This window comes from Dasypus novemcinctus, chromosome 8, assembly GCF_030445035.2.
Source record: "Dasypus novemcinctus isolate mDasNov1 chromosome 8, mDasNov1.1.hap2, whole genome shotgun sequence".
Lineage (NCBI taxonomy): Eukaryota > Metazoa > Chordata > Mammalia > Cingulata > Dasypodidae > Dasypus > Dasypus novemcinctus.
This window is the reverse complement of record NC_080680.1, coordinates 13,013,050-13,036,227: the sequence shown is the minus strand read 5'-3', so window position 1 is coordinate 13,036,227 and position 23,178 is coordinate 13,013,050. Positions and strand designations below refer to the sequence as shown.

Genomic DNA, 23,178 nt, shown 5'->3' with positions numbered 1-23,178 from the left:
ACCTTTGGCTATGCCGTATCTTCCTGTTTCTTAATGTGGCTTTTAAATTTTTGCTCATATATAGTCACCTCATTATGCTGGTGATTTTACAATACAGTTCTCTCAGTTGCTTGGTGGTTTTGTTTTACACTCTTTGATTTTTGGTTCAATTGTTCCTCAAACTTTAAGATTGTCCTGTTGAAGTTATCAAAAGAGATCCAGGGACCCAGCAATAGGGCACTGACTAGACCTATGGGGTCTGGGAAGGAACCAGACAACCCTTGACTTCACGTCCCTTTGCCAGCAGATGACACTATTTGGGAAACCATTTCACAGAGAAGAATCCTTCAGTCTCCACCACACTGGATTTTCTGAGTCAGTGATTCTAAGCTGGGCTCTGCTATTTAGTCTCATGAAGACAAACACCCTCAGCCCTCCACCGCACCCTCCCGCTTCTCAGGGATGAATATGACGTTGGCCTCCTCTGGTGGCTCTCAGTCGCATGTTTTGCCAAGGTCTTTTCCCTTGAGAATGAAGTATGTGGTGGCATTCCCAGTTGTCGGACCAGTAACTTTTCCTTTTCCTTTGGCCTCTTCGCCTCACTGTCTCCATTCTCTCCTAAATGTTACATATGTCACTCTCCTGGTGTGCAGATCCCCAAAGCAGCTCCATTGGACAATTATTACCCTTTCCTCCCTGTTTCATAAGAGAGCATCACCCTGCCTGACTTACTCAGAGGCCATCTTCAAACTTAATTTTGCCAAAATTCCATTTTTTATGGACACTTTTATTTACACCTCCTCCTCTAAAACCTATAACTGTGTAACTGAATGCTTTATGCTTCTGAAAATCCAGTAAAAGTAGATTGTCCACTCCACCTTCCCCTGCTAATGCCCACACCTGCATTTCATAGGCATCTGTGCATTAAATATATAGTGAAAAACCTCCTCAACTGTTTCTCTAAGAGCTACCACATCATAATTCTTGAGAACCGGCACTTTGCAACTTGGCTCCAGAACTTTCTGCAGTTGAGTTCTCTCCTCTGGTTCATCAAGTAACCCTTGAAATTTGTAATAGGTGACTTCTTGCAGGATCAAGGACTTTGAGAAATGGATTGAAGACACTTGTCATGGAGAACACAGCTCCTGTTGCAGGGGTATGGATGTATGTCACACATTTAACATCAGGACTAGTTGAATAGTTTGCAGCACAGGGACTCAATTCTGTATTTATGGCCAGCTTTCAAATGACTACTTTGCCGGTCAACCTATTCTCTTATTATATTACTTTCACCAAGTTAGAGGCTGTGGCTTCAGAAAAAGATAAGCATTTAGAAATTATTACAGTGAAGTGCTGCTCCTCATTCTTTCTGAGATATGTTTTTCCAGGTGTGCCCATCCAAAAAGGTAAACAAATTCTTATAGGCAGGCAGGTTTACAATGCATAAGTTTTTCTCCCTCCACATAGTAGGATTTGTCTTCACCAGGAAGGTAGTGAATAGGTTTGGCCATGACAGGACAGAGGAGAAATGAGGTAAAGCTTAGAAAGGGCTGGCCATGATGCAATCTGCAATCTGTTGTGATGCTCAAAATCCAGTTGGGCTGTGGCCTTTCTCCATCTGTTCTATATCTTTTTAATTTTTACTTTAATTTTTACTTTATTTTTTGAATAATAAATTGTGTTTTTTTAAGAGGTACATAAACCACAAAAAAAATGTTACATTAAAAAATATAAGAGGTTCCCACATACCCTGCTTCCCACCTCCCCACTCCTATCACATAAAAAACCTCTTTTATCATTGTGGCCCATTCATTACATTTCGTGAATACATTTTGGAGCATTGCTGCACCACATGGATTATAGTTTACATTGTAGTTTACATTCTCCCCCTGTACATTCAGTGGGTTATGGCAGGATATATAATATCAAGCATCTGTCCCTGCAATAAAATGCCACCATATATCACCTCTACTTCCCTCTCCATACCATCAGCAACTACCTTGGCCACTTTCTCCAGATAATTGCTACAGTTTCTTCCCTTACTAGTCACAATAGTTCTATAGTAGCATACCAAGAAGTTCACTCTAATCCATATCTTATTTTTCCATCCTGTGGACTCTTGGTTGGTGATGTCCTCTCCACCTCTATATCAAGAGGGGGATTAGATCCCACATGGTTGTTGGATGTGATTCTCCTGCTTGGAGTTGTAGGCACACTCGTTCCCTCGTGTGGTGGTTGACCAACTTCACCTTCCTGTTAGCTGACCTGTGCATGTCCAACAAACTGGAGAGTAGGTGCTGCAACTCTGCTGAGGCTCAGGTCCCAGCTGGCACATGGCCAGTTCAGAGATTGAACTCTTTTGGGTATACACCAAACCTAGAACCAACCACAGGTTTAGTAAAAGTGATAGAAGAGGCATCTGTGGAAAGCTCTCATTTGAGTCCAACACCATCACACTCAGGAACACAAACTACCAGGTAGGGCCCACTAACAAGGCAATGAACTTTAGAGCCAGCCACCATGATCATAGAACCTGTGTGTCCCCATAGCCCTCAGGAGCACCAGTACCTGGAGTTGGGATCCTGCTGGGTCGTTGGGATCGTGCTGGGGCGTGCATAAGCACAACCCCTGTGATGACCTCCTGACTCTTTTTTGAAGATTCTTAATCCTATAAGCTCATTTGTCTTTACCATTTCCCTCTTTTATTCAAGGTCCCTTTCTAGTTGCATCACCAACTAGTGATTGGTAGTAATCCCTCAGTGCCAGGGAGGCTCATCCCCAGGAGTCATGTCCCTTGCTGAGGGGAAGGTAATGCATTTACATACGGAGTTTGGCTTAGAGAGCGGCCACATTTGAGTAAACGGAGGCTCTCAGGAGGTAACTCTTAGTTACCCTGCAGCTCTAGGCCTAGCTGAAATTTCAGGCACACAGGCTCATAAGCATAGTCATCAGTATCACAGGCTCCTCACTGGACCATCCTTCTTCATATTCTTTGTTGTTGCACTTGGGAGATTGTTGCTGTTCCACTGGGAAATGTGACAGGGTTCCCCTGGCTAGGAACTCAGCATGCCTTCAGTTGTCATTTGTAACTGTAAGTACTAAGAAAATATGACAATTCAGGTCTTCCCCAAAGGTAGAACTCTGCAGTATCTGAGTAACTCCTTTCCTCTGCTCCATCATATTGAAATCCCATTGTAGATCAGGACACATATTCCTCTCCCTGATATATTCTCAGTCATTTTCATTAATGTGGTCAAACAGTTCTCATTGTGAGTCACCTTAGGAGGAGGAGGAGGAGTGATCACACCTTGACTGCCATCTGAACCCATGCTTTAGTTCTGTCATTTACCCTGGTTATCTAAGTCCATGGGAACAGCCAATAGGAAGCCCCCTCAGCCCACATGCTGCTGTCCTCCCCACTACTGCACATTCCCTTGTTAAGGTACCACAGCCAACCCTAGCCAAGGTACCTCCTGTTCCTGCTGGAAGGAGGGGTAAACTAAATTTTCTAATGTTAGTTTAATCTTAGATTCCTGGCATACACCTAACTTGGTCTTGGTCTATAGTAATATTTTTAGATTAAAGAATTTTATTTCCTAATAAAATTGTAGTTGGAATTTCTTCTTAAGTGTGTTTGGGAGAGATTGGACTACAATCCATTTGCTTCATTATCCATTTCAGGTCACCTATTCCATTTGTGCAAAAAAGGCTTCTCGAATTTTGATAGAGATTGCACTGGATACATACATCGTTTTAGGTGGTGTCAACAACTTAACAATATTAAGTCTTCCAATCAATGAACATGGGAAGTTTTTCTACTTATGCAGTTCTTCTTTAATATCTTCCAGCAATGTTTTATAGTTTTCAGGGTTCATGTCATTCAATTCAGCTAAATTTATCATATGTATTTTATGGTTTTATTTGCTATTGTAAATGAACCGATTTCTTGATTTCCAACTTATGTTGTTCATTGCTGGTATATAGAAACCCAATGGTGTCTAAATGCTTATCTTTTATTGTTGAATTTGTTTACAAGCTGTCATAACTTTCTAGTGGATTCTTTGGGATTTTTCTATAAACAAAATTATGCCACCTGTGAATAGGGTCAACTTTATTTCTTCCTTTTTAATTAGCGTATCTTTTACTTCCTTATTTTTGCATGATTGCTTTGGCTAAAACTTCCAGTAAAATATTGAGTAGGACTGGTGAAAGTGGGCATCTTTGAATTGTTTTTAAATTAGGGAGAAAGCATTCCGTCTTTGTGAATATTTTGAACTCTCCATCACTTCAGAATACCAGTTTTGTTGGATAGGGAATTCTTGCCTGGAATGTTTTTCTTTTAGCACCTTGACTATGTCATACCATTGCCTTCTTGTCTCCATGGTTTCAGGTGAAAAATCAGCACTTAATCTTATTGAGCTTCTCTTTTACATGATGGTTCTCTTTTCTCTTGCTGCTTTCAGTATTCTCTCTTTGTCTTGAGCATTCGACAATTTAACAAGTATGTGTGTTGGAGTAGACCTGTTAGAACTGATACTGTTTGAGGTGCACTGTGCTTCTTGGATGTGCATGCCCATCTCCCCCAGTAGGGTTGGGAAGTTTTCAGCCATTATTTCCTCCAAACTCCTTATGTCCCATTTCCCTTGTCTTCTCCCTCTGGGATGCCTATAATGTGTATGTTTGTGTGTATCGTGTTGTCATTGAAATTCTTAAGTCTCTGCTGAATATTTTCTATCTTTTTATCTTTCTGTTCTACTATCTGTTTGAGTTCAGATGTACTGTCTTCCACATCCCTGATCCTTTCCTCTGCCTGTTCAAATCTTTTATTATGTGCTTCCAGTATATTTTTTATTTCTTGGATTGTGCCATTCATCACCATCATATCCATTATCTTTTTATGTATGTTTACAATTTTTTTCAGTATGCTCTTCCAGTATCTTTCCAATATTCTTAATCACTTCCTTCACTTCATTAAGTTGATTCATGATATTTTTGTGGACATCTCTGATTAGTTGTTCCATGTTCTGCATCTCCCTGGTTTTAGTTTGTTTGTTGGACTGGGCCATGTCTTCCTATTTCTTAGTATGGGTTGGAAATTTTTTTTTGGAATCTATGCATCTGTTTATCTTGATGGATTTATTCATTTGATTGGCATCTCTCTCTATTCTATGATTTTATTTTGCTTTTGTTTTTGTGCGTGTGGTAAGATTTCACTTTGACCCTTCATTGCTCTTATTCTCTTTTCTTGTTGTTGTCTATGTTTCCTTGAAAGAAAATAAATTAGGACCAGAGAAAGGGAAAGAGATAGGGAAAGAAAAGAACAATAGTAATAATAATAGAAGAAGGCAGGATAGGAACAGTACAAGATGTAGGAAATTGATAAATTAACACAAATAAGAAGCACAGACAAATAAGATTAGAAACAATGAAAGAAGAAACAAAATAGAGAAAAATATACAGAATGAAGTAAAAGGCTGAAGGGTGAGAAGAGAGGACAAGAAAAGAGAAAATAGAGAAAGAAAAAAGTAAAAAAGAAAGTAAATAGAGAAAAAATGAAAGAGAGAAAGAAACAACAAAAATTGTAGACCAAATAAAAGGTGGAATGAAAGAACAACAATAGAAAACAGAAAATATAAAGATGAAGGAGAGAAAAAAATAGTACAGGTAGAGTAAATCAGTAAACAAAATTTAAAAAGAATTAAAAAAAAGAAAAACAAGCAGAGGAAAAAAGAAAGGGCAAACACAACAAAGAAGAAACAGGACAGCAGTGAATCATTTTTAAAAAGGAGACAGAAGGAATAAATTTAAAAACGAACAAACAAAAATAAACATGGAAAAACATCTTTTTCTCAGACTCCTAAGTATCTTTTCAGGCTGCTGATGTTCATCAATCACTTCCCTGTAGCCTGCCCTCGGCAAGATTTGAACCATTTTTAGTCAGTAAAATTAGGAAAATTTTTAAAAAGGAACTTTTTTTTAGGTCCGAGAAAAGCTAATACAAAGAGAATGTCTCTATTTTTTCCTGTCATCAAGTTTCAGCCAGATGCCTGAATTCTCAAAGAAGAGGCAGGAATTGCACCAGGGACCTCACACGCGCTAGGCAGGGATTCTTGCAGTGAGCTCTTCCGCCTCCCTAGGTTGATTAGCCTGTGGGAAGGCATCCACCCCTTTCCCTCAGGCAGGTTAGATTCCCTGCAGATTCCGTGCAGTTCGCTGGAGTCCGCTGATCAGCCGGCAGTCTCTGCCTCCTTTCTGATGCAATTCCTCTCTTTACAACACATTTGGCTGGATGTGGCAGCCTCCCTGAGGAGATCCCCCTCCCCTCTCTCAGTTGAGTCAGGGTCCCTTCCAAGATTCAAGCGGGGCCCAGCTGACAAAATTCATGGGAAAGAAATCGCTCTCCTCGCTCCCAGACCCTCTTCCTCACGGGTAAGCTGCCCTCACACTCCTCTTTGGAGCTGGGAGCCCGCGGCTCCACTAGGCACTTGGTCCTGAGGGCAGGGTACGTGGGCCGCTCCCAGCCACCGAGGCAAGCGACCCCCGATTTCCCCTGCCTTCCTTACCTGTGCAGGGCCCTCCAGAGGTCTCAGAGCACCCTCCCCTTCTGTATATATCCAAAGGCGCTGGCAGGGAGGAAGAGGTCTGCTCTGCCCTAAGGTTGATATAATCCGCCAGGAGTTTTACTCTTGCTTAATATCCAGGCAGCCCGGAGGCTTAATAACTCACGATTACTTGTTTTGGCTTCTTCATCTCTCTGGCCCTCGCTCTCCTGGGAGTTGTAAAGCAGTGTCCTGCTTTGCTGTTCCCCAAAGCAGGCTTCAAGGCAGCTTCTGGCTCTTTCTCCATTTGTTTTAGTGAGCTGAGCCTTATCGCCTATCCCATCCGCCATGTTCCCTGTAAATGTGCATTCAGTCTTTACTATGGAGTATGTCTTATCCCAGAAGTTTCATATCTGCCCTTTATGATTTTGAGGCTGTTTCCTTCTATTTCTAGTTTTCTGTGTGTTTCATTCCAGAACGGTTGCTGGAGTTTGTCAAGTGCCTTTTTTGTGTCATTTCAGGTGATCTTCCATTCTATTCATGTGGTAGTTACATTAATTAATTTTCTTATGTAGAAACACCTTTGAATTACTGGGATAAATCCCACTTGGTTGTAGTGTATAATCTTTTAATGTGCTTTTGGATTTGGCTTGCTAGTATTTTGCTTAGGACTTTTGCACTTATATTCTTATGGAATATTGAGTATCATTCCATGCTATGGATGTACCATAGTTTGTTTAGTCATTTATCAGTTGAAGAATATCAAGGACTTTAGGAGTTTTAAATCTGGGCTATTATAATTTAAGCTTTCCTAAGTAATCATATCATACATATATTTGCATGCAAGGAAGTATTCTTGTCTCTGAGGAAAAAGCCCAGGACTGCAATTGCTTGGTTTTTGGTTAGTGCATTTTTAGTGTTTTCAGGAATGTCACACTGTTTTACAGATCATCCATACCATTTCACAGTCCTGACTGCCATCCATGATAAATCCAGTTTTTTCCACCTGTGACAACATTGGAAATAATCGTTGTATTTTATTGTAGCCTTTCTAATAGGTATTTACCTCTATCTTGTTATGGTGTGATGACTAGCATTGTTGACATATTTTCTCGTGTTTATAGAGCATCTTTACTTCCTCTTTGGTGTAATGTCTCCTCATGTCTTATGCCCTTGTTGTTAATGGAATGCTTGATTATTTACACTTGAGCTTTGAGAGTTCTTTATACACTCTATCATTCATTCAGCAGATATGTGTTTGGCAAACATTTCTCCCAGTCTGGACCTTGTCATTTCATCTTCTTAACAAGATCTTCCACAAAGCAACACGTTTTGATTCTGGAGAAGTCCAGTTATGTAATTTGTATTTATGAATCGTGCTGTTAATGTCATATCTAAGAACATTTCACTGGATTCTATGTCCCAAAATTTTCTTCTAAAATATCTTCTGAACTATTTATATTTTGTATATTGTAATAAACGCTATGATCTGTACTGGTTACCTATTATACTATGATGATTCTCAGGTTGATGTTCTTAATCCTTCTTTCTTTCCCTTTTGTGCTCTGGCTATCAAATTGCTGTAGCACCTTCTGTTGAAAAAATATCTTTCTTCCATTGTGTATATCTTTCTCAAAAACTAGTTGTCTGTACTCATGCATGTTTATTTCTGGGTTTCCTCTTCGTTCTATTCTGTTCCTTTGATTTATGTGTCTCTTTTCCAAAAACACACAATCTTGGTGTAAGCAGTTATTTAGTATGCCTTGAGGTAGTGTACTTCCTCCCAGTTTTTCCTTCTTTTACAAATTTATTTTAATTCTTGCAGTTCTTTTAACTTTGATATGAGCTTTAGAAAACAGTCTGTATTTACAGAGGCTCATGCTGGGAATTTCAAAGGAATTGTGTGTAACCCGTATATATCACTTTGGAAGAATATCACATCTTTTCTATGTTACTCTTCCAATCCATGACCACTAGATGTCTCTAAAGTAAGTAAGAGATACAACTGTCCGTATTTGCAGATAACATGGTCTATGTAGAAAATTCCAGGGAATCTACACAAAACATCCTCAAGTAGTTAAGTAATTTGAACAGGTTGCAAGAGAGCAGAAAAAAGGAGAAAAGTAGTTTTCTCTTCAATTGCAACAAACACATGAAAACAAATTAAAATGCAATGCCGTCTGTAATCCCTCATGAAAAAGAAAATAATTTTTAGATGTAAGTCTGATGAAACTAGTCCAAAATATTTGTTTACATGTTCCTTGATTTCTTTCAAAACTGTATTGTGGTTTTCAGCATACAACTTTTGGACTAGTTTCACCTGCAGGCTCTTGTAATGGTGGGATCCCAGTCAAAGAGGTGGGGGCAGGGTCACAGCATACAAGCACCTCCCAGGCCTGGGTCCTGGAGGTCCTTGGGTGGTGTGAAGTCTTCTTGGACGCAGGGTCCCCAATGAAGCTAATGTCAATTTGTGCGGCCAGAGGACTGGACCTTAGGGTCCCAGGTTCCAGCATGAGGAGCAGAGGCAGTTATGTCTCGTGGAGGAGGAGAGGTTAGGACCACCTCAGGGCATTACAGTGACAATGATGACACCACTGTCAGCCTCCACTAAGTTCCCACTCTGTGCTAGGAACTGTACGAGGCCCTTTCTATATCTGATATGACTTTCCTGGGATCTGGTAAGGTATTGTAGTCATGTACAGAGCTGTAAACTGAGGCTCAGGGCTGAGGGTCCCATGCCGAGGGACTGGCTTAGAATTGTCAAAATGGAGCTCATGCTCAGATCTGTCTACTTAGCCCTCCCTCTTCATCGCCATGGTGTGTGTGCTCCAACTGGAGAGAAGATGAATCTGAGTCTCAGAAAGGGAGGGCTGGTCTGTGGCCCATGGGCAGGAGTAGCCATGGGCACAAGCAACTCATCCTGAGCTGGTGCCCTTGATCACAGGGCTGCTTCTCCTATCAGCTGGGGAGTGAAGCATGGGCACTGTGCCAGGCTCTGAGCAGGGAAATGAGGCCTGAGGTCATCCTACTCCATACAGGAGGCATTGACTTCAGAGCTGCATCCTCAGCCCTAGGACCTGTGTCACTTCCTCTCATTTCCCAGGTCAGCCTAGCACTGGCTACCTGTCCAACCTCCACAGGTGTGATATCCTTGGTGAAGTGCAGTGCACAATCTTTCCTCTAGTTCAGCCCAAAGCCTGTCCCATGGGGAAAAGCCAAAATTGAATTCCCAAGGTTTTGAGGGTTTCCAGGGACTCTGACAACACTCCCTACCCTACAGATTTACTGTCTTCTGAATTCATCCCACAGCTTGGCACTGACTACAGCTCTCTGCAGTTTCCAGGATGAGAAGTCAAGTTCAGGAACCAGAAAGAGCCCTGTTTCCAGGAAATATTCAGGAATCCAAGTAAAAGAGGGAAAGCCTTGAATAGTAACAGAAGTAGAATGTAGGATTCAAGATCGTCTACTGTGGGGAAACTAATAGAAGGGAATGGGAGCCAGGATGCATATGGGACTCATTGTAGGACTCTGCCAGGTAGGTTAGAACCAGAAATTTTCTTCAAATCATACTTTGGCAATAGAATTTGAATATACCTTGTTAGGACAATTTGTATATTCTACACCTCAACTGGCACCAGAGGACAGAGTCCCCACTGGAAGCCACTGCCACCAGGGGTTTTCTCCTGAGGGAAAAGCTGGCACACATCCCTGCTGAAGTGTTTTTTACCTTCCAGCTCTAGAATGGAGGGGGAAAATCTTGCTGTCTTTAATGACCAAGGATAGCTAATTTATGGCTTGTCTCCTGATATTTTATGACCTCTTGTTTAATAAACTGCTTCTTTACAAAGCAGGCTCTGCACCTCAGTTGCTCATCTGTCAGTGGAAACAAGCACGAGAGGGTTCAAGAGAACACAAGCTCTCGGCCAGACTTCCCAAAGGCAGCCAACCTCCGGAGCTGTGAGGGAGTCGCTCTGTATTTTTCCTGACCCCTGGATCTGTGTGTGGGAAGGCAATTGGTCTGAGATCTGGGAACAGAAGATCCAAGAGGAGCCGAAATCCCTGGATTTTCTGAGGAAATGTAACCTCTTCTACTAAATGACAGCTTCCTTCCACGATAGCCTTGCCATGAGAGCTCTGGTCTTTTCTTCCTCTCTCTCTCAGCTCCTTAGTCCCCTTTGCTGAATCCTCCTATTCTCGCCCCACCTCCAAGTCTTGCTGTTTCTCAGCCCTTTGTCTGGTGGAACTTGTTCCCGTTGCCTCTCCCCAGCTCTCCCTCCCTTGCCTGGGCCCTTCAGCAGGCGCCCTCCGCTCTCTCGAGCCTCAGTCTCTTAGGCACACCTGCAACCAGAGTGCCACCAAAAGGGCTAAGTCCCAGCAGCTTGGCCTGAAGTTCAGCGCTTCAGTGGTAGTATCATGGCCTTTGACCTCGCCCCTTCCTAAGTCCCCCAGTAGCAGTGATGAGGCCCCCCCGCCATGCTCTCACAGTGGTCCTCCAGCACCAGATTTAAGTGCATGTGACCCCACCTTCAGCTCTCTGTCCTAAGGCCCAGGCCATCAACTATATCCACATGCCAGTGACAGAACCAGGGCTAAGGCTCTTGAGCCACAGCCTCCCTAGTCCTCCACCACAGGCTCTGAGCTCCTCCACCTTTAGATCCCATCCAGGGACCTGCCCCGTCAGCCCATGTCCCCTCACGACATGTCTAACCCCCAGGACCCATGTGCCTCTGACTGCTAACTAAATGCCCCTGCCCCTCCTCAGCCAAGTACTGGCCCCTGGCCTTTGGCCACCGAGTCTGTACTGGTGGTCAGTCGCCCCTGGCCCCAGGGGTTTTACTGATACAGAGGATATTTTCCATGAAAAAGGGATTTTGTTTTGGGGAATCAGAAAATCTCAGGCAATGGATGAAAGAAGAGGGAACAGAAGGGAATCACTGGTCATGCATGTACTTAGGGACAGAGAAAATGGGGTCTCATTTCAAGAAAGGTGATGCCACTTCCCTTCCTCCCATATGGAAACAAAAATTTAAAAAGCAACTTCTTCATAAAAATTATGGAAAGAAAGGAAAGCAATTGTGTTCTGTGACAATGCACACAGTCTCCTAGAGGCCTTACCCAGGCCTGACCTATGGTTTGGGCCTGGCCAAGCACAGGATGAAGGGCAGACAGTGTTCAGGCCGGTAGAGGAAGATTCTGGGTTTCCTCACCAAACCTTTTGTTTACTCCTCTTGTATGTCCTGGGAAGGAGGGGGTTGGAGGCCCGTGACACCCCCACCCCCAGCTCCATCCCAGAAGGAATAAGACCCAAGTGTACCAAAGACTTTCAGAAGAATCTGTCCAGGAAGGAAAGACTGGGGCCTGGGGACAAGTGTCTCCAGGATTTCTGAGGACCACTGGTTTCTCCCCACAGTGAGGAATGTGAGTCTTTGGGGGAAAGAACTGGCTACTCATGATGTTAGGTCATGATCTCAACCTCCAATGGCTGCAGAGGCCAGAAGCATCCTCTTCAGAGACCTGGACCCCCCCTGGGGCACTGAGAACTGGGGAGGGAGCTCCAGCCAAAGTCAAGACAGTGCTTGCCCCTTCTAGTTCTGCCCTTTGTCTGCCCCTAAAGTTCTTTGTCCTTCCCTGTAAACCTCTGTAGTGGAGGCCCTTAGAGATCCACCTCGATGCCTTCCCCTGTGCTCTTCTGTGATCACCACCACTGCTGGTCCTCACGGCTGACCCCTTCCTGGAAGTCACATGGTCCTGGGAGCAGCTGGCAGCCAGTTACCAATGGGAAGTGCCAAAGGCCCCTCTCTTGCTTCCAGGTGTCTCTGTAAGATTCATGGTCTAGAGGTCATGCCAGAAACTGTCTGAAGCTGCTGTCTGTTGAAACCCACCCTTGCTTTGTCTCTTCCCCTGACCTCTCCTGCTTCCCACCTTCCAGACCATTCCCTCAATAAGTCACATCTACAGGTATCCCCATCTAAGCTTTGCTTCTGATGAACCTCACCTATGGCAGTTGGTACTGGAGGTAGCCCTAGGAAGCAGAGTTCTAGGGGTGACTCAGCCAGCTGGCCGGGAGGTCTCCATCTCCAGTGTCAGATGGGGAATTGGGAGTCCCCAGCATGCTTCAGCACAGTGAATGCTAATGAGGAAGGGGTACTAGCCAGTGCCATCCTTACACTGGAGGTGCAACATATATGATGAGAGCCACAAGGCTCAGGTCACATACGACAGCTGCACAATCCCCCTCAGGTCCCTGTCCCCCTTCTGGACCCCACACACATCCACCTGCCTTATTGACCTACTTGCTCCCTGTCCTGGGCACACACACACGCTGCACAGCTGCCCACGAAGCCATGTGAACATGGACACGGGACCCACAACTCCCTAAAATGCGGACACTCAGACCACCTCTGATCTCCTTGCTTCCCGAATGCACATATAACTTCTAACCTTCCACGAATATGTAGTCACCACACCCCAGATACGCAACTGTGACTGCCATGGGCTGAAATCCTCGCAGCTACAAGCTGGACCTCCCCAAATATGCACGTGTGCTTTCTCATATACTCCACACTCCTTGGATCCACACCTGTAAGTGACACCATCAGACACTGAAAGTGCACACATACACATGTGTGTGCATGCTACTACCTGCCAGAATCCAAATAAACAGGATCCTAACTCCCAAAAAACTCACTCAAACTTAAAATATTCATATACAGTAAACTGTAAATATGCCACACCCCCAGATATACACAACTCCTACAATTCCTATACACACACAAGTTGATTGAAGACACCACACCAGAAACTCTCATAGTCAATGGCTGAAAGCCAGAAAGCCCTGATGTTCCCCCATACTCAAAATATACGTAAAACCCACCAAATCTATCCAAAAACATCCTGAAGACCCAAAAAAACCTCACACCTTAAGAATAAACACACATAAACACCCTTCATTTTCCAAATACAAAACCCAATTAGAGCCCCCATGCACAATTAAATTCTTCCACACACCTGATATAAACACAAATCCTCTTCTAGGTTTCAAACCCCTCAGACACTTCCCTTTATAAACAAAAATCCCATCACCTTTAAAACATCCATATAGGGAAGCGGACTAGGCCCAATGGATATAGGGCGTCTGCCTACCAAATGGGAGGTACGTGGTTCAAACCCTGGGCCTCCTTGACCCGTGTGGAGCTGGCCCATGTGCAGTGCTGATGCACGCAAGGAGTGCCGTGCCACGCAGGGGTATCCCCCATGTCGGGGAGTGCGTCCCATAAGGAGAGCAGCCCAGCGCGAAAGAAAGTGCAGCCTGCCCAGGAGTGGTGCCACACACATGGAGAGCTGACACAGCAAGATGATACAAGAAAAACAAACACAGACTCCTGGTGCCACTGATAAGGATAGAAGCAGTCACAGAAGAACACGTAGCTAATGGACACAGAGAGCAGACAACTGGGGGGTGGAGGGGGAAGGGGAGAGAAATAAATAACAAACAAACAAAAAAAGTGCATATATAGGCTTACACCCAAGGATCCAAATTCAATCCTGAGAAATATACTCGCACCCCCTCTGCTCATACACATACACCCCAGGTATATTTGCAAGCACCCCACAAATGCCCCAGTCCCACATATGCATAGAACTGTCCCCACTCCCCCAGCAGCAGCACGTACCCCTGACTCGCAGCACTAGGATGACACCCAACTCACCACATTTCCTGATTACATTCACATCCCTCAGGGTCCCCCAGCTCAAGCACCCAGTGCCAGCATCTTCCACCCACAAATCCCCATACAGCCCCACAGCCCCATTGTTACCACGTACATATGGGACTCCCTGTGCCTGCTGGATATACATGGTAATAGTCAAAACCACAGAACCCTGAAGAGTCTCAGAGGCGAGCTACCTACCTACCAGATCCCTGAATATACACTCAGAATCCCTTGTCCAAAAAGATGTAAACCACACAAGTAACAAAAAATCACAATCTATAGTCTTTAATACAAAAACATAAGGTCCTCCAAAGCCCTGAGTAAACAAACATTTATGTGTTACAAATATCCTCATATCCCACAAAAAAACTTGAAATCTCATATAACCCCCCAAATCAATTGCACAGACCCTCTGACAACACCCAAATACATTCCAGGCAAACCCACCTATTAATACTCAACACAGTTGCCTAATTCCAAATGTTACACATCCAGTCCCCTGTATCCTGCGAATACACACATACATATGATGCCCCAGGAGGTGAAGATAAACAGTAACATGCCTAAAAAGACACAGACACATCAACATTCTCCTAAATACTCACACATGATGCCCCTCTGTACCCCAAAATGCACATGATAATCTTATACCCCGAAATACAGACTTGCACCAAACTCCAACTTGAGAAGCTATGAACAGAGTCCATCCTTCTGTCTAGAGAACAGGACCACCAAATAACCCGCAGCCACCCTGCTTTCTCCATATTCCTCCATACCAAAAAAAATAACCCATAGTTGATGTATACTCAGGAGACTTCAATCTCTGCACTGTCTATGTGCCAGCTGGGCCCTGAGCCTCAGCAGAGTTGCAAATTCTACTCTCTGGTTCATTGGACTACCCAGGTCAGCTGACAGGGAGGTGAAGACGGTCAACCACCACACCACCACTCAGGGAACTGAGAGAGTCTACAGCTGCAAGCAGGAGAATTCCATCCATCAGCCATGTGGAATGTAAGTCCCCTCGATTTAGAGGTGGAGTGGACATCACCATTTTGGGGTCCTCAGGATGGAGGAATACAATATGGATTAGAGTGGATTTACTGATATCCTAGTATAGAATTATTGTGACTCTAGCAATGGGAGTAATTACATCATTGATGAGGAGACAGTGGCCATGGGAGTTTCTGAAGGCAGGAAGAGGGAAAAAGAGTTGTGATATTGGGGCATTTTGGGGACTTGGAGTTATTCTAAATGATATTGCAGGGACAGGTGCAGGACATTATATATCCTGCCATAACCCACTGAATGGACTGGGAGAGAGTGTAATGTACCACATAAACTATAATCCATGGACTCTAAAATGTACTCATCAAATACAATGAATGTACCACATTCATGTGGGAGGAGTGGGGGGATTGGGGAATGGTGTATATGGGAACCACCTATATATATATATTTATATTTTATCCCCCTTGTGTCTTTTTGTGTGCTGTCTGCTCTCAGTGTCCATTTGCTGTGTGTTCTTCTGTGTCTGTATTTATTTTTTATTTCCCTTCCCCCTTGCAGCTTGCTTGTTTTCTGCTGTGTCCAGTCACTGTGCAGTCTTCTGTAATTTTTGCTTGTCTCTCTTTTTTGTTGTGTCACCCTGCTGAGTCAGCACTCCATGATGCTTGTGGGCCAGGCGGTGCTCAGTGTGTGGGCGAGCCTGCCTTCACAAGGAGGCCCCAGGACGCAAACCCAGGGCCTCCCATATGGAAGATGGGAGCCCAACTGATTGAGCCACACAGCTGCTTCCCCTATATTTTTTTGTAACATTTTGTGTGAGTTATATATCATTGAAAAAAATAGGTACTACAAAAATTAAAAAGATTAAAAAATATAGCAAAAGAAAAAAATATAGGCTAGGTGCTATGAACAGATAACATGTGTGTTCTCAATATACATAGATCCAGCTCACAGTTCAGTAAACCCATCACCCTACCTTGTCTCACATACGTGTCTGTGTAGACAGACATATTTACAGTATCTCACAATACACTCAATATGCATAGAAACACACACACTTTCCCAAAGTGGTTGACTGTTGCTAAGCAGAATAATTGTTGTTCCTTTCTGCAGTGTCTCTGAAGAGAAAATACTATTAGCCACTCCCCGTTAAACCCTGCTATGGCCATTTGACTTGCTTTGGTGCCTGAACACCCACAAATTACTCTTGTCCAATCCTTAAATTCATGCATTAGAAAGGTAAACATAACTCTGTGAAATAGCACACAGCCCAGAGTTCAACCTGAGCTCCCTACATTCTCCAAACCTGAAGAAACTTCCTACAAACTCCCTGATAGTCACATGAACTGCTCACAACCCTAGCACACACTGCCCACAACCTGCAGGTGTGTGTGTGTGTATATATATGTATATATGTAAATATATATATATACAAGCCTCCAACCCTACCTCAAAGATACATATACCATCGAAATTTTCATCCTATACACACAGCCATCCCCAACCCTTGAATTTACATGTACAAACTCAACTTACATACACAGAAACACCCACTTCCCCTAAACACATCTCCCACAACCCTGAAAACAAACTCACACACCCAGAATATATATAAATGGCTCTGAACTGAGAAAGAGATGAGTCTGGTGGACAGTGGGAGGGGCCACAGATCTCTCTGCCCTGAACACCTTGCTTCCCTAGGTGATGGGAATGTAGTTGGCAGACAGCCCGGCTGTCAGCCCCTGCTAGGATTGCATCAGGAGAGGGAGTTACTTTCTCCAGGTCTCGCCCTTTCCCAGGAAGGCTCATAATCCAATGGTTGATGGAGGCAGGTGAGAAAGACCTGGACTACTTAATTCAACTGAGGAAAGAGTAGACTTTGTAGAGCCACAGTCCATCTGGGCCAGCTGAGACAATTTTGGGGTCTATGGCAGAATTGACTTCTCTCTCTCTGTCCAATCCTGATTTATTTTTACTTTTCTACCTTTCACATAGATTCTTTACTAACCAGCTTGTTCACTAACTTCTGTATCTCAGTCTGCATTTCAGACAAGCCAAACAGACAACAATCACCCATTCCTTCATTCAACAATTATTCATGGAGCATCAACGACATGGGAAAGATGCCTCATGTGGGTCTTACACTGTAGAGCATCGAGCAGGCTATAAATAAATAGCACTAGGCTGGATTCATGCACACAATGAATTTCTCAGGTGTCCAGTCAGCAATGAGATTTAGTGCTGCTAATGTAATGAACTCTGCAGATAGAAATGGGGGGATGTAGCAGTTTGATATTATTGATGAATTCACAAAAGAAATATTGGATTATGTTTGTAAACTGGTCTGTTCCTCTGGGCATATTAAAATATATAGGATTCAGAGGTTTACTTGATTAAATAATCAAGTAAATCTCTTGTGCCACTAGGGCATTGAGTCCCCACCCTTGGTGGGTGGGGACTCCCAGATAAAAGGCATGGCAAAGGACAGAGTTGGGGTTTTTAATTTTGCAGTTTTGATGTTGGAGTTTGATGCTGAAGTCTTAAGCTGGAGCCCCAAGAAGTAAGCACATAGAAGAAAGAGAAGCAAGCCCCAGGAAGAGAGGAACCCTAAGCCTGGAAAGAAGCAAGCCCTAGGAAGAGAGGAACCCTGAGCCTGGAGAGAAGCAAGACTTGGGAAGGGAGGAACCCAGGAAGCCTGAACCCTGGCAGATGTTGGCAGTCATCTTGCTCCAACACATGGAAATACACTTTGGTAAGGGAAGTAACTTATGCTTTATGGCCTGGTATCTGTAAGCTCCTACCCCAAATAAATACCTTTTATAAAAGCCAACAGACTTCTGGTATTTTGCATCAGCACCCTTTTGGCTGACTAATACAGGGGATGAAAATAAAGATGAGAGTTATCAAAAAACACTTGTTGATTGAAAATGTAAGAGAAAATTAAATCACCAAGGGGAGTCAGTTTCCTCATATAAAATCACTTCTATAGTGGATTCCTCTTTTTGGGATATCTGCAATCTGGGCACTGAGGTTCAAGTTATTTTCCAGGTTTACCAGTTATCCATTGCCACAATAGTGCAGATAAACAAACTACATCTAAGCTCAATGGATTACAGCCATAGGTGTAGATTTCCCTCAGGCATCTGAGGGTTAGGGTTTGCAGCTTGGCCCTCTTGGAAAGTTCTCCTCTGCTCTAGGCTCCCTCACATGTCAGGGTTTAGTAGAGAGACGCAGTCTGTTCCACATCTCCCCCTCAGCAGGAAAGTCTGAGAACATGCACCTGTCAATGGCCAACATTCAAAAGGAAGTCCCAGAACCAGGTCCCAGAGGCAGAGGGGGAAGGCACTGCGATGTGAGAAGGGGAAGGGCAGGGAGGCCTGGAGGGACGAGCTCTGTCATTTTGTCTTCTGCAACAGGTAGCTGTCGCTTCTACCTCACCAGGTTGTACACTTGGAGAGGAGAATGTTATGGCAGGTTATTGCACTCCTACCCTGGGGGAAAGCTAAAAACACATTCTCTGGTCATCTAATCTTTATTCAGCAAACAATTCATTGTGGTGTCCTTTGTGCAGACACTGGAAAGGCTACTGTGGAGAATTCAGAGGTGAATAGGTCAGGTCCCAGTGCTTGAGTATTCTAAATCACATAGAGGTTTATAACTAATTTTGTTCTCATCTGAGTCCATCACAGACATATTTGCTGATGGAAGGGTGGGTAAGCAGCGAACTTGGCCTGCAGGTGGAACCTAGACTAGTCAGCTCCAGGCTGACAATCCCGCAGGGCTTCCTGCTCCAGGCAGCAGCCGCCAGGAGGTGAGTCTGGGAAAAGGGGAGGTGTGGGTGTCTCTAGGGCTGGGGTGGGGCCTTCTCTCCTTGACTTGCTCTCTCCACCTCCTACTGCAGAACTAAACCTGGCTCAGGCCCCATCCCCAATTCCTGTCCTCTGTCAGCCCTTGTCTGGGCTCCCTTGAGCCTGCTCTGCTTTCCACATCTGCAGGTCCTGGGCTCCTTCCTTTGGCCCCTAGAACACAACCTCCACCTTCATTCCCACACTTCTGCAGCAGAAATTAGAAAGACTTCCTTTTAGGAGCAGCTGCCCAGTGGCGGCACAACAACCTTCTGAGTCTCCTCAGCCCTCACCAGTGCATTACTGTAGGGCCTGTGGGACCCCATGTCCTGGTGTGGAATTTGAAGGGCAAAGGGCCTGTCACCATCAGCCTTTGGAGAGCAGAACAGTCTGGGGCTCCAGGAGGCCTGGCCATAAGGACCACTCAGCGAGGAGCCGACATGTGGGTGGAGGGTAACACTGGTGGTCCTGCCCCCAGGGTGAGGGCGCTCCCCTCCAGGCCTCAATCTTGGCATCCAACATTGGGGCAGCAATGCCAGGCTGGGGTCTGCAGCCCTAAGTCCACGCTCCATCCTCCCAGGTCAAGGAACACCCTCTGTCTCCCCACATGGTGGTTTGTTACACGGCCATCTTAATTCCTTTCAATGCTGAATGAAACTGCTATAACCTATACCGGTTTTGGAGGGGGATTTAAGAACATTTTTTTTTAATTAGAGAAATTGTAGGTTTACAGAAAAATCATGCATAAAATACAGAGTCCAATATATTAGGATGATTAACACCTTGCATTAAGGTAGCTCATTGTTACAATTCATTAAATGGCATTTTAATAATTGTACTACCAACTATATTTCATGGTTTACATTAGGGTTCACTTTTGTACAATCCTAGGTTTGTTTTGTTTTTCAAATTTTCTTCTTGTACCATATTTACATCCTTAAATTTCCCCTTTGACCACAATCAAATACATAATACAGTGCTGTTAATTATATTCACAGTGTTGTGCTATCATGTTTTAAATCATAAAAGCAAGCACAGTACCATTCTCCAGTTAAGTGCAGTATAATTAGTACAGCAAATTGCCACTGAGTTGAAGTTAGGATACAAAAGGGGACATGGAGGCCACAAGAATCCTTCTGTACCACAGGGAAACATTTATTGGAGCATTTATAAATGGGGCGTCTGCTTCTTTTGTGGTCAGGAGAATTCATCACAGAGGAGAAAAGGCCCTAAGGAGACTCACCATTAGGAGTGAAGCCCGGAAATCCTTGGGTGGGACTGAGGGAGGCAGGAGGCAAGTGTGATGTCATGGGGTGGCCACCATTCCTAGTCACCCCCAGTAGAATTCAGATCCATTTAAATTAGAGAAACTAAATAAGGTACAGTAAACCTATAAGAAAAACATGAAGGTGAGGTGACATTCCCGGTGCAAGGGGAGCCTTCCTTTCCAGATAGAGAAAAAGTCCATGTCCAAAGGGTTCTGAGTCAGAGCCACATCTCCCCCTAGCTGGACCAACTGGTGCCACCTCATCATAATCCCCATTGTTCTCCACCCCTAGCTCAAGGACAGAGCCTTCCCAATTCCTCCAGTGTCCCCTCACTGACACCTAGAGGCCCCGCTATCCCTGAAGACTCAGGTTTCCACGGAGATGGGTTGGCTGAGAACTAGTGATACAGCTGACTTTTTTGGTACCCAATATTACCTACCAGGGAAGATGATGGTGGGTGGGTGTGGAGTGGGGGCACATGGTTCTGCAGGCTTTCCAAAGCAGGACACTTAGAAGACAGCATCCTTGTCCAACAGTCATGCTCAAGAGAAGCCAGTAGCACCTGTCGCTGTCCAGATGATGCTGAAAAATATTTTTCTGGGACAGGACTTGCCCCATTTGACCTCCTATCCAGGAATCCTGAAACCTCAAGATTGCTGAGCACTAGTGGAAAAGTGACCCATGAGGTTCTGCAATCCACAGCCATCTTCTAGCTGCTCCATACATCCAGGGGCCGTTGGTGCGAGGACCACAGGAATGCATCAGGACCTTCCACCCAGCTAAGGTACAGACACACTGTACCCATTTGAATGAGGACAGGCAGGAAATCAAACTTGAATGGAATTCTTTGGCCCTAAAATATGGACCAACCTGATCAGGGGTAACCAAATAATTCAGAATGACCCAGGGTGGATGCACACAAACAAGGAACCCAAACCTACAAATGGCCCCTTCACAATTCCCTTAGATTTGCCAGTGCAACTCCTACAATGTTGCCCAAGTGTTTTTGCTCTAAATGTACATTCTGAGGAGCACACACACACGTGAAAGGTGCTCTGAGAGAAAAGACCGAAAATCCCTGATTTGTATCTGCAGGAAGAGAAGGAGAATCCCTGATTTGTAGTGCAAATATTCCCCCTATGGCCAATTTCAAGTTACCAACCTGACATCGCTGAATCCAGAGCTGGGAAGAGATATGTACCATAAACTATCCCAAGTTAGTATGAGCCAGCCACAGTTAGCCTGATCCCCTTTTACGTGACTGTGTGTGCAGGATGTAATTGCACAAGAGTGGGATACATCATTCCCATCCTAGATGTAGAAGCAAAGCCAGGCTATGCATCTCCGGAACACACGGCCCCTCATATATCCTGAACACACATGCACAGTCTTATCCATATCCTAATTACACATACACCTCACTAATTATATTTAATTTTTTATAGTAAAAACCCTACCCACACTGGATACTCTTATGCCACTCCTAAAACTATACACACACCCAACATCAGTCTGGATACAAACATGAATAACCAACACACTACAGGAATATACTGCCTGAATATACACACAGGCTCTCAAATGACCAAGTACATGAAGTCTTATATCATGCACTGCATTTAATACATCCACAAACAATTACACAACTATCAAATACACATACTTTACCATTTCTAAATACACGTACAACCTACGCAGGCTCTTAGCTTCAAACACACATACTGGACCATAGCTACAAACATAGACACCAATGAGATTCAAGACCACCCCAGCAACAATGAAAACACATATACAAGCAAATACACCAAATTCCTCAAGCATTACATCCCAGAATAAACCCACTGATTCAATGAACCCTTAATTTCACACAGAAACTCCAAATAGAGTTGTCTCTTCATGACCCAGGTATATACAGTACAAAACTCAGAAAGAGTCACACAAAACACACAAACACCAGCACTCCTGCACTATTGCCAATGTACAGACACGGCTGCCTCACACATGGAAACCCACACACAAGCATTCAAATAGTCCCAATCCTTCAACATGTACATTCCTCAAACATTATACCCCATAACCCATATCCTTTATAGCTCCACCTGTCCAACCCACAAACATTCCCAACCCCACATGTGAAAACACTAGCATTCCCGAAAAAACACTGTGACTCCTCTTTACACCCTGGATCCTAAGAAAAATCTTACATAATTCCTCTACCCAGTCTTGGATACACACACAAAGCAGTGGACATTCCAAATGCACAAAGAAATATCTCCAATCCACCAAATATGAGTACCATAAAACCCCTTCCACGTCCTCAATTATGTACCCCCACTCCCACAGCTCGAATTCTTAGACATACTTCCAATACATAAAATCATCCCACTGTGGTAGATTGAATTACGCACTGCAGTTTAGATCTTTTTAAATCTTAATCCATTTTCCTGCGGCTGTGAGCCCAGTGTAAACAGGATCTCCTCTGGTTTCCATTTTCAGTTCATGTGTGACCCAACTAAACCTGAGGGTGGGCCTTTTCTTCTTTTTGTCTTTATTTATTTTTTTAATGTTACATTAAAAAAATGAGTTCCCATACACCCCCACCCCCTCATCCCACTCCTCACCCCACAACAACCTCCCCAATCATCACAAGACATCCACTGCACCCGGTGAATACATCCCCGAGCACCGCTGCACCCCATGGTCAATGGTCCACACCATAGCCCACTCTCTCCCACAGTCCACCCAGTGGGCCATGGGAGGACACACAATGTCCGCCAACCATCCCTGCAGCACCACCCAGGACAAGTCCAAGGCCCAAAAATGCCCCCAC

The 23,178-nt window shown here is 44.2% G+C and overlaps 1 pseudogene; it reads right to left on the bottom strand.

The window, feature by feature from the left end:
• Window positions 1-683: 683 nt before the first annotated feature.
• On the bottom strand, window positions 684-3,308 carry LOC131279598 (gamma-adducin-like; annotated as a pseudogene).
• Between the last annotated feature and the right edge of the window lie 19,870 nt (window positions 3,309-23,178).